This window comes from Triturus cristatus, chromosome 5_2 (assembly GCF_964204655.1).
Source record: "Triturus cristatus chromosome 5_2, aTriCri1.1, whole genome shotgun sequence".
NCBI lineage: Eukaryota > Metazoa > Chordata > Amphibia > Caudata > Salamandridae > Triturus > Triturus cristatus.
The window spans coordinates 466,290,094-466,306,236 of NC_140588.1; the positions used below are offsets into that span (position 1 = coordinate 466,290,094).

Below are 16,143 nucleotides of genomic sequence, written 5' to 3' on the forward strand. Positions count from 1 at the left end.
TGCCCTCAAGGGAATTAACGGGGTAGAGGCAGGAAGGGCAACCGCGTCTCTCAAGAACTTGTTTTCACACCTGACTAGCTCAGAAGTATTTTCGAACCCCCATAGTTCGGAGCCGTAGAGGGCAGATGGTAGAACTTGGCCCTCATAGATTGCAAGGAGCGGTGCAACTGGCTTACTCTTGGACTCCCGGTGCTCACGCAAGACCGCCCCTGAGATTCTTTTGTGGTTTAGCAACATCTTGGCCAGGTGGTCTTTCCAGCTCATCCGATTGTTGACCCTGATGCCCAAATAATCAAAAGAGTCCACCAATTCCAGGGGCTCACCATTGAGCAAAAGATTATTCCTAAATCTAGTAGATGGTGCTAAGGCCATGAGCTTTGTTTTTGTGGTGTTGATAATAAGACCTCTGTCAGTACAAAATGTGCTAAAACGATTCAGGAGCTTTTGGAGACCAGACGGGGACTTGGAGATCAGGATGGTGTCATCCGCGAAGAGGAGTGTAGGGATTTTTTCACCTGCCAGGGATGGAGCATCAGCCGGATCCTCTCTCAGATGGTCCACCACTCCGTTCACGAAGAGGGAAAACAGCGTTGGCGCCATAACACATCCCTGGCGTACACCCCTCCTCACGGGAATCCTCTCGGTCAGTTGACCTTGGGTACCCCATCTGATCCTCGCATAGTTCCCCTCATGAAGTTGCACAATAAAGCCCAAGAGGGAACCTGGGAAGCCCATCTTTTCTAGAACTTCCCACAGCCTATCACGAGGGACCAGGTCAAACGCCATCCTGAGGTCTATGAAAGCTAGGTATAAACTACCTTTGTTGATGGTAACTGTCTTCCAGTAGATCGCAAAGAAGCGGAAGACCTGGTCCATCGTGCCCACCTTTTGACGGAACCCAGCTTGTAAATGGGACAAAATTTGCCTCGCCTCCATCCAGATGCCTACCCTCATAATGATAACCCTGCCAACCACCTTCTGTAAAACATCGATCAAACTGATCGGTCTGTAGTTGGCAGGATCATCTCTGGCACCCTTCTTGAAGACAGTAATTACCTCCGCACCCTTCCATGACTCTGGGACGGGGAATCCCTTGGAAATCAAGTTCATTATTTGGGCAATAAGTTTGGCCCAAAGTTCCGGGTCTTCCAATAGGAGGTCTCCTGGTATCCCATCTGGGCCAGCAGCTTTCTTCGGGGTCAGGTGCCTGATAGCCAGCATCACCTCGGAGGACAGAAAGGGATCCTCAACCGGCTGTAAGGGGGGGACTCTAGCGGCGGGGACAGGGGAAGAGGGGGCCGCTTCTGTCCCACCATACAACGCTGAGAAGTGGGAATGCCATTGCTGGCTAGTTATGTGATTGACTAGTGGGGGAGAACTATTCGACCTTGCTTTATTAATCAGGTCCCAAAACAGCAGTGGGTTCTTCCTTTTGGAAGCAGCTTTGAGGTCCTGCCAATATTGTTCCTCCCACTCACGCTTAGCCTGCTCCAAAGCCTTTGCGTATTCTTTCCTGGCTGCACTGACTAATGGTTGACTCTTTTTAGGCAAGGCAACTCTGATCTCGTTTCTTTTTGCCTTGCAATGGGCCGAGTACCAAGGGTTACTTGGTTTAGTCATATTGTTTTTTTTATTTTCCCCACTACCCTTTTTATTTTGGATTAAAAAGAAATTCACAACTTCCTCTACTGTGTTTTTATAAGCCTGTACAAAAGACATACCCTGGGCAAACCCAGAACCCTGATCGTGGGCCGCCAATTCTACAGTCAGATCTACTACTAACGCCCTAATCCTTGCCAATTTCTTAACCTGTGGGCGAACTTTGTCCCATTTCAACCTACGGTTACCCTGGAATGGAACCACCTCATTGGTGGACCGCAGGTGGGTTAGTCTCCTGTCATCAATACGCTTCCCCCATCTTAGCTTCATACATAGAGAGTTGTGATCGCTGTCTTGTGAGGGGACCACCTCCATGTCTATTAAGTCACACCATAGTGTCACATCTATTAAAATATAATCAATTCTCGACGGGCTACTGAGCCTATTAAAGGTCATCGCACCGTCGGGATCAGAGAGAGTCCTGCCATTGAGAGCTCTAAGGTTATGTTCCACGGTGAGGGCGTTGAGCTGTATTACCTTTGAAGACCATTTTTTTATTGGAGCCAAGGACAGAGCCGGGATAGACCATCTGGAGTCTGTCTCCTCTATACCCAAGGGGTCATCACCACCCAGGGGCTCAAAAGTACAGTTAAAGTCCCCCCCCACAATAATTTTAGAGGAGGGGGAACAATTGGCTAATGCCTGGTCTAAAATAGATACTGTGCTTGAGGTGGTATTCCCTGTGATCCCTCTTGAGTAGATGTTAAATAAATCTATCCTGCTGCCCTTGGTTGGTCCCTCAAATGAGATATGTTGGATGTCCCAACTCCCAGAGTCGTGGTTAGTAACAACCCAGTTCAATGAAATTTTTATCCAGACATGTAAACCTCCAGCAAGTCTACCTCTACCACAGCCTTGAGCTGGTTGAAAAAAGGTGGTATATCCAGATTTATGTACTGGGACTATACTCCAGGTTTCTTGGAACATGCAAACATCAAACTTCTCAATAAGAGAATTCCACTCAGGGAGAGCCAGCTTTCTTTGCAACCCAGCCACATTCCACGAGATCAAGTGGATAACCTTGTTGTCTACTGCATATAGGTCAGAAAGGACCCCCAAGTTCTCGACTAGGGCGAGTGGAGTAAAGGTTCTTATAGGGTCTGTTTGGTGTAGTGGGCTTAGCGGTGGGAAACCTACAGCGCTGTTGCCCGGGAACACGGGTAAAGTGGGAGACACAGTCCTTCCAGTGGCGGATCCAATTGCCGAGGTTAAGCCCATGAACCCGGGATCAGAACCAGTGGCCTCTGTATACAACTCACGAGTACTGGCCTCAGGGCTGGCTATGCCTGCTCGTCCCTCCATGCCCTGAGGAACCTGTAGTCTTCAGTCGCAGTCTTCCATACTAGTGAGCACCTCAAACCGGTTCACTGCCTCCAAGGGAGTAAAGGGCCTCGGGTGTACCCAATTCCTCATATAGTTTCTATTAGATCTAGGGGGAACAAGGTTCCACCTTGAGGAGTCGGCTGCAAGAGTTAAATGGTGGTCGTGTGCCGGATGACTAGAGATGGGTGCTCCCAGGGAGTTTGGGTAAGATAAAACCTGCTTGTTTATAAAAGGAGAAGGGAACACCAAGGATCTGGGGTAAAAATATGTTAATGCTCGTGGAATAATGCAGTTGCTACCATCTCCTGGGTGCCCATTCAGGATATGATCAACCGCTCGAGGGTCTCTAAAATTTACTAAAACAATGTCACCCTTGATGTTTTTGTTTCTACCACCCAACCAAGAAAGGCGCCTAACATGCAATATCTCCCCGTTAATGTTCTCCTCAATTGGTCTGTAAATACTAAGCCAATGCATGGTTTTATTTTTCAGCTGACTATACTCTTCTCTTTTGTTATTGGCCAAAGGCGGCACCCCCGTCAAGACAACCACCAAAGGCACTGCTTCAGGGGGTAGATCAACTTGCGGCATATTATTTAATTGGGGCCTTCTATTACAGGAACTTTCCCTCTCTTCCCACAAGGACCCTTTGTGTGCGTTTACTTGCCCCCCCCCCCCCTAAATCGCTAGTAGTAGTCTCACCCAGAATACTCACAGTTGTATGGGGCAATAACCCATGTCGGTTGGCAACTGTCTGGTTAGTGGGCTGGGTTGTAACCTTAGTAGAATGGGGAATGGGATTAGGTAATACCGTAGTAGGTACTGAGGCAGTAGGGGAGGCCCTGTTCGTATAGCCTGTAATCGGGTCCATTATCCTACTTATGGCGGAATCTAAGTCAGCAAGTCTTTTCTCAACTCTCAATAAACTTTCAATGATGGGTGAGATGAGAGACTTAATCAAAAGGCCCAAGACGTCAACTTGGATAACAGGGGGAACAGCTGATAATGCTGGTTCAGCAGGAATAGAAGATAACACAGTGGAGTACACCTCGGGTTCTAAGATAGTAGTTGAAGAGGGGAGGGGCAAATTAAGCATGGAAATCTCTACAGCTACTTCCCCTTGTGCAGAACCAGCAGTCTTCATTGAATGCTTCCCAAAATCAATGTGGCTAAACTTGTGTTTAGATGGATCACCCCCTTTCTTGCGTCTTCTTTTACTCGGTGGAGGACCTTGGGTCGTGGCCAGTTTAATGGACTTAGTATGCTTCTTAACATGTTTACCTTGTGAGGGAGTGGGTTTATTTAAAACCTGAGGAGTACTGGGGAGACTAAGGGGGGAAATTTCACGAATATCCTGAGCCATAAGGGCACTGGATGTTGGAGCGCACTCCCCTAACGGTAGGGAGTCACTCACCTGAGAGGGAGAGTCGAGCAAGCCATTGGGACTAGCGCCGTCGCAATAAGAATCCTGGGAAATAAGACCGTCAGGGGCCCTAAGCTTTAAACTTTCCACTGAGCGACGACGCTCTGTTCTTCTTTTGGCTAGAATATTATCCTTTTCCTCATCGGGTAGTACCCTTTTAAAATAGATGTCCAACGGTCCAGATGACATTCCCCCCGACAAATCATTAACAGTTTTAATAGAACTTTGGGACATGGTGACAATGTAACCCAGGGTATTCAATACTAGTGACGCTAACTGACAATAACCCGTTAATAACCAGGCCCTGCCCGGCCTCACTCGGCCTCTGAGGGCCTAAGAGGGCCCACCCTTTGCCCGGGCTTAGCCCCGGACTGCGCCCCGCTCGCGTCCCGCTCGCGCAGGGAGGAGGCGTGGCTTGAATAAACAGGGGAGGGGTTAGGAAGAGGTCTCCAGGTGCGGGCGATAAAGATGGAGCAGTGCGCCCTGGGCCTCGCAGTCCTGACCAGAATCCCCAGAGTCCGTAGTCCGCTGTAGAAGAAACGCCTCAGCAGGGCACACCACACACGTGGACACAGGAATCAGCAACGGTGACGGTAACAAGAGCCTACGAGCGGCACCCGCGAAGCGGGGGCCGCGAGGCTTAAAATAGTCTAGGGGGGAGGGGTTAGGAAGAGGTCTCCAGGTGCGGGCGATAGAGATGGAGCAGTGCGCCCTGGGCCTCGCAGTCCTGACCAGAATCCCCAGAGTCCGTAGTCCGCTGTAGAAGAAACGCCTCAGCAGGGCACACCACACGCGTGGACACAGGAATCAGCAACGGTGACGGTAACAAGAGCCTACGAGCGGCATTTCTTCATTTTGAGCATTAAGCCTGAGGGCAGTAAAAACATTTCTTAATGCGCAGCTATGCACCTCTTCAGAGACCCCATACGCTAGGATGTCATCTCGGAAGCACAATACTTTCTCCATGCCTTCCAAGATCTTCTGCATCGCTCTCTGAAAAACACCACTGAGGATATATCTTCCTTTGTTTTCCCTTTATTATTGTGTTCCTTATAGTCCCTTAAAAAGACTTGCTTTTTGTGTACTGGCTTCTCTCATAGTACACTTCGGGGGTGGGGTTGTCGTAGGCTGCCCCCGCACAGTTTAGAATCCCATCCTCGTTGCCAATGTTAAGAACCTCAAGCATTGAGTTGAGGTGAAGACAACATTTATTTCTCAAAACTCTGTAACATGACACCACACAGCCACTTCACTTTACTTCTTGTTCAACTCTTAAAATTCCTTGGAACATTCCAATACCAAGGTGAACAGGAGAGACTGGGAGAAAGGACAGTGTAAATACAGGGAACACTGGAGTGTTAGAGGGCACAATATAAATACACAGTAATACATTAATAAGTATAAAGATGCTGCATACTATGTTCATGACACCAGAATACAACAGAGTTCATTTTCCATGCACAAATTTCCCCTTAATGTGGTCAACCGGTTTAACGTCTGACTTCATCCGTATTTTTTAGTCAATAGTTTATCAGGTCTGGCCATACAGAATACATAATCTGTAGTTTTCAATTGCTTGGGTAGTATGAGATGATTACCATGATACCAGTCCTAATATAATCGAGGCAGACTGTAAAATGGAGGGCGCTACACTCACTCTATGAAGTAAGCCAGTAGTAGATTTTAATTTGCTACAATGTGCTTATCTCAGGCTTCTGAGGCATCATCCTCCGGAAGTAGTGAGTTACAACTGAAAATAACTAACAAATACAGAGCTGTGTTGAGCTGCGGCTGCGTTGATGCGATGGGTGAGCTTTGTCAAAGGTATAGCAGAGATCATTGTGTCATGCCTTGGGAGGATCCCTAAGCACTCATGCTTGCAAAATGTTGGGAGATGGTCTTAATGACCCTCTGTACTTCTTGTATTGATTGTATTTAAATAGCGTTTACTACCCCTGATGAGGCGTTGATGGGCTTTATGGCACAAGGCCTTAGCCGACACTAGATTTCTGGGGGTACATGGACAACATTGGTGAGAGCTGATCAGTGTTATCTTAAGGATTTTAAGGGCCCTGGGCATGAAGTACTGCAGGTGTCCCTGTTCGGAACTAATTTGTATTTTATTACCTACAATATTGAAAAATACCTTAAAGGCTGAGATAGATAAACAGACAGATGTCAGATAGAGAGGGCCCCTTTGAAGAGGCTTTCCCCATTCCTTAAATCGTCTATGAGCCAGGGGTCTGGGTTGGCTCTGAAAGGCAAAGCACAAACCGACCCATCAAAAGATATAAATCAGGCAACACTAGTCTTGAAAAAATACTTAAAGACTTTCAAATGAAAAACATACATATTATCAACATTTTCCAGTGTTTGAATTAAGTACACACAATTATATCACTGAATTGAGTGACAATTATTGGAAGTAGTTTTTTTTATACATGAAATATCCAGTACCCCCATGCCCTGACGACGTTGACCCAAGTTACCCAAAATGTATCTGTCATGTATTCTATTTATATAGTCTATATTGTTATTAAAAGTTAAGCACGATTATTTCATATTAATCATTTTAAGTGAGGTTTTTCGTAGAGCACAAATCCTGTATTGAGTTACTTCAATGAGCTCTCAAACTGGAGAGTTAAGAAAAATTAGACATAGTGAAGTAAAGTGATACACACAATTTGGTCAAGAGAGAAAGCTGGGATTTGAGTCCGGACCTGCATCTTGTGCAGTTTAGAGACTGTAGGTTTTCATCCTTCTCTCTTATATTTAACACCAAAGGACAAAGCTTTGCGTTCAGTTATTCCATTATTGTTATTTAATTTGTGTTAGTATCTAGACACATTCAATAAATGCACTTATCACACCTTAAATCAAACTGACACCATATACACATATACATATAAAATAATGTATATATATCTACATAAACATATGTACAAGTACATATACATATATTTCTAGACCTCACTGATAGAAGCCAAAAGGCTGTCTTGCTGCAAGGTGTTTTATTGCTTGAATCAAAGATACAGAATAATGCGAAGAGGAAACTCAAAGCTATCTAAGAGTTACATGCTATGTACCCTCTATTTTCCTCTGTGTGCAGCAATGGAATGTTTGTGGGCGCATTGGGTTAACTATAATGTAAACGTGTGAGTTACCACGTCTATGCTCTGACTATGAGGGACAGGCGTAGCTCCATGGAACCTTCTGGTTTTACATATTAATATGTATGATGTACAATATAAGAAATGTGAAAATGGCAATAAAAATAAGTTTAAAAAAAAAAAAAATGGGGCTAAATTGTAAATTTGAACGCATATTTAATGTTGTCTCATCTAAAAAGTCAAATATTTTAAAGACTGCTCTGAAACGGAGCTTTAAAAAACATCCAAACTCTTCAATGTTCTTAGAAGCATAGTTCCTCTGCAGCAGCAAAGCATTTACTTGTAAAGAGCCACAACGTTTCTAGAGGCATTCAAAAATATGTTTGTGGGCATGTCAAAAATCACATCACAGCAACAATAGTGGCAATGGGAATCCATGAAAAAGAAGAAACATCACCCTTTATATATTTCGTTAAAGAACATTGATTTGGTCGTATTGCATTTGATGAAAAAGTTGGTACCCCATAGGTGTCGCTATCTTCTTAGGCTGTGATGCAGGTGATGCCTAAGCTGCTTTTAAAACGCCTTTACACAGGGATGACTGACTTGTTATGTCCTGGAATTCACCCCGGAAAACTCTTAAACTGCCACACGAAAAAGGAGGATTGGCCCTAATTTTGAATGCTGTTATGTAACTTCACAGCTCAAATATTTAATTGGGTGGCTAGAATATTCTGTTAACCAGGAAAGACATCTAATTAGGGCTTCCATGATAACAATCTGCTGCATCAATTGTAGGTCTCTGAGAAAAATCTAACACCTGGCCTCCCTAGTGTCTGCGATCTGGATCTGGATGGTTCGTAATGTAATGAAACATACCCAATTCATCGCCAAACTTGACATTTCAGGCTTCACGTCATTTTCTAAATTAAGTTGGAAGGCCGCATTGAAAGGGTGGATGGGGGAAGGCTGTCAGACACCAGAAGGTCTATATATGAATGACATCTTTCTAAGCTTTGACGAAACCAGAACACTGTTTTCTATTGGAAAAGGTCAATTCCTATTCCATGCTAGAATGCTGCGAGCATCAAGGATCAGATGGGATGGATTTCTGGGCAGACTGCCCCATTCGCCACAGAATATGTCAATTTCAATATCTTTGTGACTACTGGTGGTCAGTTAATGTTTCTACAAGGAATACACACCACTCTGGTTCCTGTAAAGAATGCCCATGCAGCGGAGGCTGGCAATTTTCAGTGAAAAATATATATATATTTAAATAGATAGATAGATAGATAGATAGATAGATAGATAGATAGATAGATAGATAGATAGATAGATAGATAGATAGATAGATAGATAGATAGATAGATAGATAGATAGATAGATAGATAGATAGATAGATAGATAGATAGAATGAATTAGGACCTAGTTTCCCTAGGAAAAGCATTTTTGACTTGCTTATAAAGCTAGCATCGTTTTGATGAATCTTCACGAAATTTTCTAAAAAAAAGTGCCCTGCTGTATCTTGTTGTGCATGGAAAGTTTCAGGGTGATTTGTCAAGCGGAGACTGAGAAAAAGGGGAGAGGGGTCGAAAAAAGTGTGTTTCCAATGTAAATTCCCATAGAGATTTTAGGCCCGACTACAGACCGAACCACTGAACGGAATTACACCAAATTTGGCAGAAAGCCAGACCTGGGTCCAGAAAGGGTGCTTTTTATGATTTGGTGTAAATCCGTTCAGTAGTTTTTGAGATGTTAAAGGAAAAACAAATTTGGATATCTAGGGGTTTGAATCCTTTGTGAATCGATCACGGCGCTTTGCGAATTTACACGCCAAAGGCAATGTCGTGATTGGCTGGCCGCAACCTGAGTAGAAAGTTGCGACTGCAATTTTAGATATTGGGGAATGGTGCCCGGCTGCAAAAATTGAGATAAAATGTAGTAGAAGCGGTCAGGTTAGAGGTGCCCTGACCCTATGGGTGCTATATAGGGGTCGGTGAGGGAGCCCCTGATGAGCCAGAAAAGGCCCCAGAACAATTGTTTTCCACATGGGAAGATTTGCGAATCTGCTGCACTGCCCAGCGCAGCCCCCCGTGTCCCACTGCAGCGGATTCACAAATTTGTCTGAAAAATTGTAAAAACATATATACACACAGACACTAATGCACACTCTCACAAACCCACTCAGACACTCTCACAGCTTGGACAAACCCATTCACACACCCACTCACAGACCCAGTCAGAAACGTATACACCCACTCACAGACCCACTAAGACACTCACACATTCACTCACCGACCTACTCAGATACTCTCACACCCACTCACAGACCCACACAAACACTCATACACCAACTCACAGATCTACTCTGACACTCACACACCCACTCACACATCCACTCACAGACGCACTCTGACAAACACTCACAGACCCACACGGACACTTAAACAACCACTCACAGACCCATTCAAACACATGTACACCTACTCACAGAACCATTATGAGAGTCACACACCCACTCATACAGCCACTCAGCCACTCACACACCCTCTGTCAGACCCATACAGCCACTCACACACCCACTCACTGACTCACAAATCCACTCACACACCCAACCACACACCCTCAAAACTACTCATACACCCACTCATATACCCACACAGAAACTCACACACCCACTCACAGATTCAAACAGCCACTCAAATATCCAGTCACCAACCCATACAGCTACTCACATACCCACTCACAGACCCATACAGCCACTCACACACCCACTCTGAAAGGTTACAGGTTACAATTAGGAAATACAATAAAAAAACCTTTGAAGTTCACAAAAAAAACAAAGGCTACAGGGACGTTATAGTTAGTAAATTGAATTACAAAACGTTAGAAATTCACTGAAAAACCTAAAGGTGACAGGGACATTATAGTTAGGCTCACATTTCACACGCACAAAACCATAGAAATTCAGCAGTTATAGTTAGTTGAGCTAACTGGTTGTGTGGCGGAACCCCGCATGCCGGTTCCACGTGGTATGAACCACGCAAGTCTCAACCATGCCTATGTCTTTACCATGCATGCCTTTACAATGCAATATGCATTGTTAAGGCACGTATGGTAAAGACATATGTATGGTTAAGACTTTTCAGATAAGTGTAAGTACCCTGGTCCCTGCCCCTCGCTCTGAGACCTAAAACCAACCCCTTCCCCGAGCACTAAAAAGTACCCCGATCCATGCGACTTGCCGTGAGCCCTAAAACGGGCCCACAATTCCCAGCCCTGAGACCTAAAAGTACCCCCTTCCTCCTGAAAATGAACCACCTCCCCCCTGAGCCCTGAAAATCCATCCCCAGACCCAATTACCTCACAGTGTCCTTTCCCAATCCTTCCTGCTTATGCCCACTCTGGCAGCTAGACCACACACTGCCTTAACACATATGTGTGGTTAAGGCAAGTGCGGTAGCGCTTGTGTTGTTGGGACACGCGTGGCTCTGCCTGCGTTGTTCCCTCCGTTTCCCGAGCTAACTATAATTTACGTCCCAGCAATGAACTTCTTATGATCTCACATATTACATCACTCATGCCATGGTCAATGACATCACTGATGACATCTCAAATGAGATCACTGATTACATCCACAGAACCACTCAGACACCCACACAACTACTCACCCACCCATACAACCACTCACACACTCACTCATAGATCCACACAACCACTCACATACCCAGTCAGACACCCATACCACCACTCATACTCCCACTTACAGACCCATGCAACTACTCACACACTCACATGATTCACAGCCACAAAACCACTGACACACCCACTCACAGACCCATTCCACCACTCACACACCGACTTACACACTCATACGACCACTCACACACTAACTTAGCCACTCACACACCCATACAACCACTCACATACCCATACAACATCTCACACACTTACTCACACACTCACACAGCTACTTGGACACCTTCTCACACACCCATACAACCACTCACACACCCATACAACTACTAACACACCCATACAACCACTAACATACCCACTGACAGACTGATACAGCCACTCACACACCTACTGACAGATCTATACAGCCACTCACACACCCACTCACAAACCCATACAGCCACTCACACACTGATACAGTCACCCAGATGACAATTGTTGAGATAGTATCACAAATTAGTAGTACAGAAAGAATAGTGATTTAACTTATGCAGTAGCTTAGTATGTATCTTTAAGTCTTAGAAACGTTTACAAAACACTTTCACTTTCATACTATTTTGTTTAAATGTAGCAGGAATAAATATTATGTAAATGTTTATTTTGCCTAGTGGAGGTAAGTAATGTAATATTTTTATAATGTATTATACCATGATATTTAGTGATATGAATTATTGCTTTTGCATTGTTACAAAAGTGTGAGTGTTATTTTGTTTAAATTTGGCCCGATTAAATATTATGGTGCGCAGATGTTTATTTTGTATAGTGCACGTAAGTAATGTAATTCTTTAAAAAGTTTTAATGTATTTAAAGTTAGTGATATCTCTTATTGTGGCATGTTGGCGAATTGTGGGGGGTAATTAGTTGTAGTAGCATGGTACATAGTTATCACAAGTCATTAACTGATTAGGTAATCATTGGCTTTGCAAAACTTATAGTCAGCCATGTTGTTTTAAGGTACACTTTCCCTGTGTTGTCGCTTACACCTGCCGATATAGGTAAGTATAACATTTGGTATTTTTGCCCTAACTATTACCACTTTGGTTAAGTGGGAATAGGCAGAGAAAAATAGTTATAACTTTCTATATATTTAGAAACTACTGAGTAATGCAGGAAGTTTTTAAAGGTTCACATTTTTTGTTTATAATTTTTTCTGCATTTTTCTACAGTGAAGTGCGTTTTTTAAATAGGGCAGTAATTTTGAGTAATTACCGCACTGCTCCATGCACTTGTATGTGCATATATAAATATTAAAAAAAATTAAAAAACACTTTACCACACTCCTTTAGTGTCTTGCAGTGTATTTCCAATTGTTTGGCAACCCCGGTACTCCAGCGAAACTCCGTATTTTTTATTTAACATATATATAAACTTATAAATATTTTTTCCTAGCTATTACCACTTTACTAAAGTGGTAATAGATATGGGACAAATAGCAAACCTAATACTTACCTACACTGAATAGCGTAACTCAGAACACAGAGAAACTCAAGGTGAAAACAAGATGGCTGCCTTTAACTTTTGTAAAGGCAGTCATTAGCCAATCCCCGCTATATACCTCGGGAGGTACGCTGTACTACTGAGGCCACAGATCTAACTAAAATAATTGTAAAACACTTAAAACGTATGAAATAGTTACCCTAATTACCAGCAGCACTTCACAGAACCCCCTGTGCACCATATTATATAATACTTCCACATTTCAGCAAAATCCGACTGATGTTTTTTGTGCTACGCAAAATAAAAAAGTGCATATAAAATACATTGGATTTTACACCATTTTGGGGACCTCCCTTTTTTATGTGCAGCTCCTGGGCAAAACGCCATGAAATTTCCAGGACTCCAAGAATGAAAAGGGGGGCACCAGGTCTGCAAAAGTTCACGAACATTAGTCAAACCGGTGCAAAGTTATTAAGGGACAAAAAAAATAAATCCCTTTCTATGGTCACCCTAACTATAACTTCAGAGTGGCTACCGCCACTTTGTAATATATATATCTCAAAGACAGTGTCAGAACATGCACATAGTAAGCGTATCCTCGAACAGCTGTAACCCAAGGAGCAAACTATGTGGAGGGTACCGAGACCTGTTTGTTCTTACTAATTATTTCATTGCAGCAATTGAGGTGTTCAACCTCACCTAAAATAATTTTTTTCTCAAATCAGCAGAGCCACTAGCAACATTTTAGAGCAAGCAGGGGGTGGGAAGGGCAAATGGAAGCATCAGGGAGACGGCAGCAAGACCGGGAAGATCTGGGGAACATGGAAGCAGCAAGGGGAGGGTGGATAACAGGCTTAGGCAACATGGGCGGGCTAAAAGGGGGAGAAAGGAACACTGGGGAGGGAGGGAGGGAGGCGAAAGCAGCACTGAGGAGGGAAGGAGGCATGAGGAAGCAACAAGGGGTGGGAAAAGCACAGGGAAGGCACAGGTTGGGTCAAGGAACAACAGGGAGAAAGAAGGAGGGCATGGTTGGGGGAAACCACATGGAGGGCAGGAGAAGACAATCGGGAGAAACATGTGGGTGCAACAGGAACAGGATAGGGGAAAGCACTTGGAAGACACACAGTAATACAAGGGCATGGGGGAGAGAAATAAACAAGGGAGACAGCTCAAAAGCACATGCACTCTCACGGAGTGCTTAATACAAAAGAAAAAAGTAGTGCTTGAAAAGCAAGCAGTGGAAGCAGAGATATAAGGCAAGCAAAGAGATGGTAAAGAGGAAATGCTCAAGGAGGGACAAGCGCATTATTGACAACCAGGGGCGTAACACAGGCCCCCGCAGCCCCAGCGGTGCGGGGGGCCCCCAGGCTTCAGGGGGCCCACTGAGCACAGCACCCGTGCCTTGCAGGTAGGCCCCCTCGAGTTTTGTTATGCCAGTGTTGACAACCTGGTACACGAATGAAAAGCAGCCAATGGTTGGTCTCCAAAGCCCTCTGTGTTTTTGGTAAGTCACAATATGCAACATGTATGTGTTGTGTAATAGACTCCGTCTAAAAATAGTATTTCCTGCTTTCCATTACTCTGCTAGCTTGTGTGTCTTGACAAAAACTGAATTTAGGGGACATTGAACACCTCAACGACAGCAGTTAAATAAATTAAACAATTAACAAAACAAAAAGCTGTGGAAAACCCTCAGAGTGTGTGCCTCTGGCTACAATGCTTCAAGGAGACTTAATCAATGTTCAGCGTGTCTTCAGAGAGGCATGCTCCACCTCTGTTTATTCATTAGTCAGTATACACTTCAAAATGTGGGGTGGATATTTTACAATACATGCCCTACTCCAAAATCCAGATGGAATAAATCCCTGCTGGCCCCACGGTTCCCTACAACCATGCTATTTCAAGTAGCACGCTACAACGTGACCCAGAATTAGTGGTTACTGCAGCGAACTTTGGAAAAAAAAAACTACTTCACCAGAGAGCTGGATATAACAAATGTACTTTGCATTAAGAAATGTGAGAAAACGTTAAGTGGAAGCATATGGAACTGAATTTAGAGCTTGCTTTGGAAGCTTATATGCCAATTCTCTTTATTGATGTGAGAAACTCACTGATTGTTTTTAGGTCGAGCCTAGCGTCCCCTGGCCTGCCGCTCTGCCAAAGGCCCAGGACGAGGTTCCGTTGTGCTCGGGGAGCCTCCCCTTGCTTGGCTGGGTTCAGGCGCTTTAGCTGGGATCCCTGAGGGCCCCAGGGAGGGCGGCCTCCCCACCCCGGGCTCTGTCCTCGGTCCTGCTGCGTGGCAGGGTGCCCGGGACAGGGTCCGGCGGGCCCGGGGAGGCTTCCCCTGCGCCTCTGGGCCTAGGAGCCCCGGCTGGGTCCAGGGGCCCTACCGGGCCCCGGGTCGGGTGCTCCGGCCCTGAGCCCTCTCCCCCGGCCTACCGCTCTGCCAAAGGCCCGGGACGGGCTTCTGTTGTGCCCGGGGAGCCTCCTCTTGCTTGGCTGGGTTCTAGAGCTCTGGCCGGGGACCCTGAGGGCCCCTGGGAGGGCGGCCTCCCCACCCTGGGCTCCGTCCTCGGTCCTGGTGCGTGGCAGGATGCCCGGGACGGAGTCTGGCGGGCCCGGGGAGACTTCCCCTGTGCCCCTGGACCTGGGAGCCCTGGCTGGGTCCAGCGGCCCCGTCTGGCCCTGGGTCGGGTGCTCCGGCCCTGGGCCCCATCCACCGGCCTGCTGCTTCACCAAGGGCCCAGGACAGGGGTCCGTCGGTCCCGTGCAGGCCTCCCCTGCTTGTCAAGGTGTCCGCGGGCCCCGATTTGGAGGGCCCGTCGGGTCCCCCTCGCAGCCTCCATGGCTGGAGCCCAGCTGGGGCCCTGGGCCTCCGGTCCCCCATGCCCCGGCACCCGCTCACTCTTTTGTTGGGGCACAGAGCGACCAGATGGCTTCCCTTTCGAGCCCGGCCATCTGGTCGCACCTTTCCCCTCGGCCATCTGGTTGCACCTATCCCCTCGGCCAACTGGTCGCACCTCTCCCCTCGACCATCTGGTCGCACCTATCCCCTCGGCCATCTGGTCGCACGCAATGCTTTCCAATGGGGTGACCAGATGGCCGGGCTTGCCTGGAAGCCCCGATGAGGGCTCATTTGCCTCCCCGATCCCGGCGAGGGCTCCAGGAGGTCGGGTATATTCTGTCACCTCATGTGCACAGATTATAAGAAAGGAGGGTAATTTTCCTCCGGATTACTAGGGAGAGGGTCAGTCAGACCTCCGTGAGGTCCGGCGATTCCGAAACAGGGGAAGGCAGAACCCGGGCCTGCCCACCGGGGACCCCAGGGGCCCGGGTACGCACCTGCCTCTCAGCCCCTTCCCGATGGTCCTTTTTCTCCGAGTTTGCTCAGCCAGACCTCCATGAGGTCCAGCGATTCTGAGACAGGGAAAGGCAGCACCCGGGCCCGCC

The 16,143-nt window shown here is 46.2% G+C and overlaps 1 protein-coding gene across 1 annotated transcript in view; it reads right to left on the reverse strand.

Annotated features, from left to right (window-relative positions):
* The window catches only part of SUGCT (succinyl-CoA:glutarate-CoA transferase), a 3,154,468-nt gene that overhangs the window by 2,824,634 nt on the left and 313,691 nt on the right, over positions 1–16,143 (reverse strand). The gene's annotated exons all lie outside the window — the stretch shown is intronic.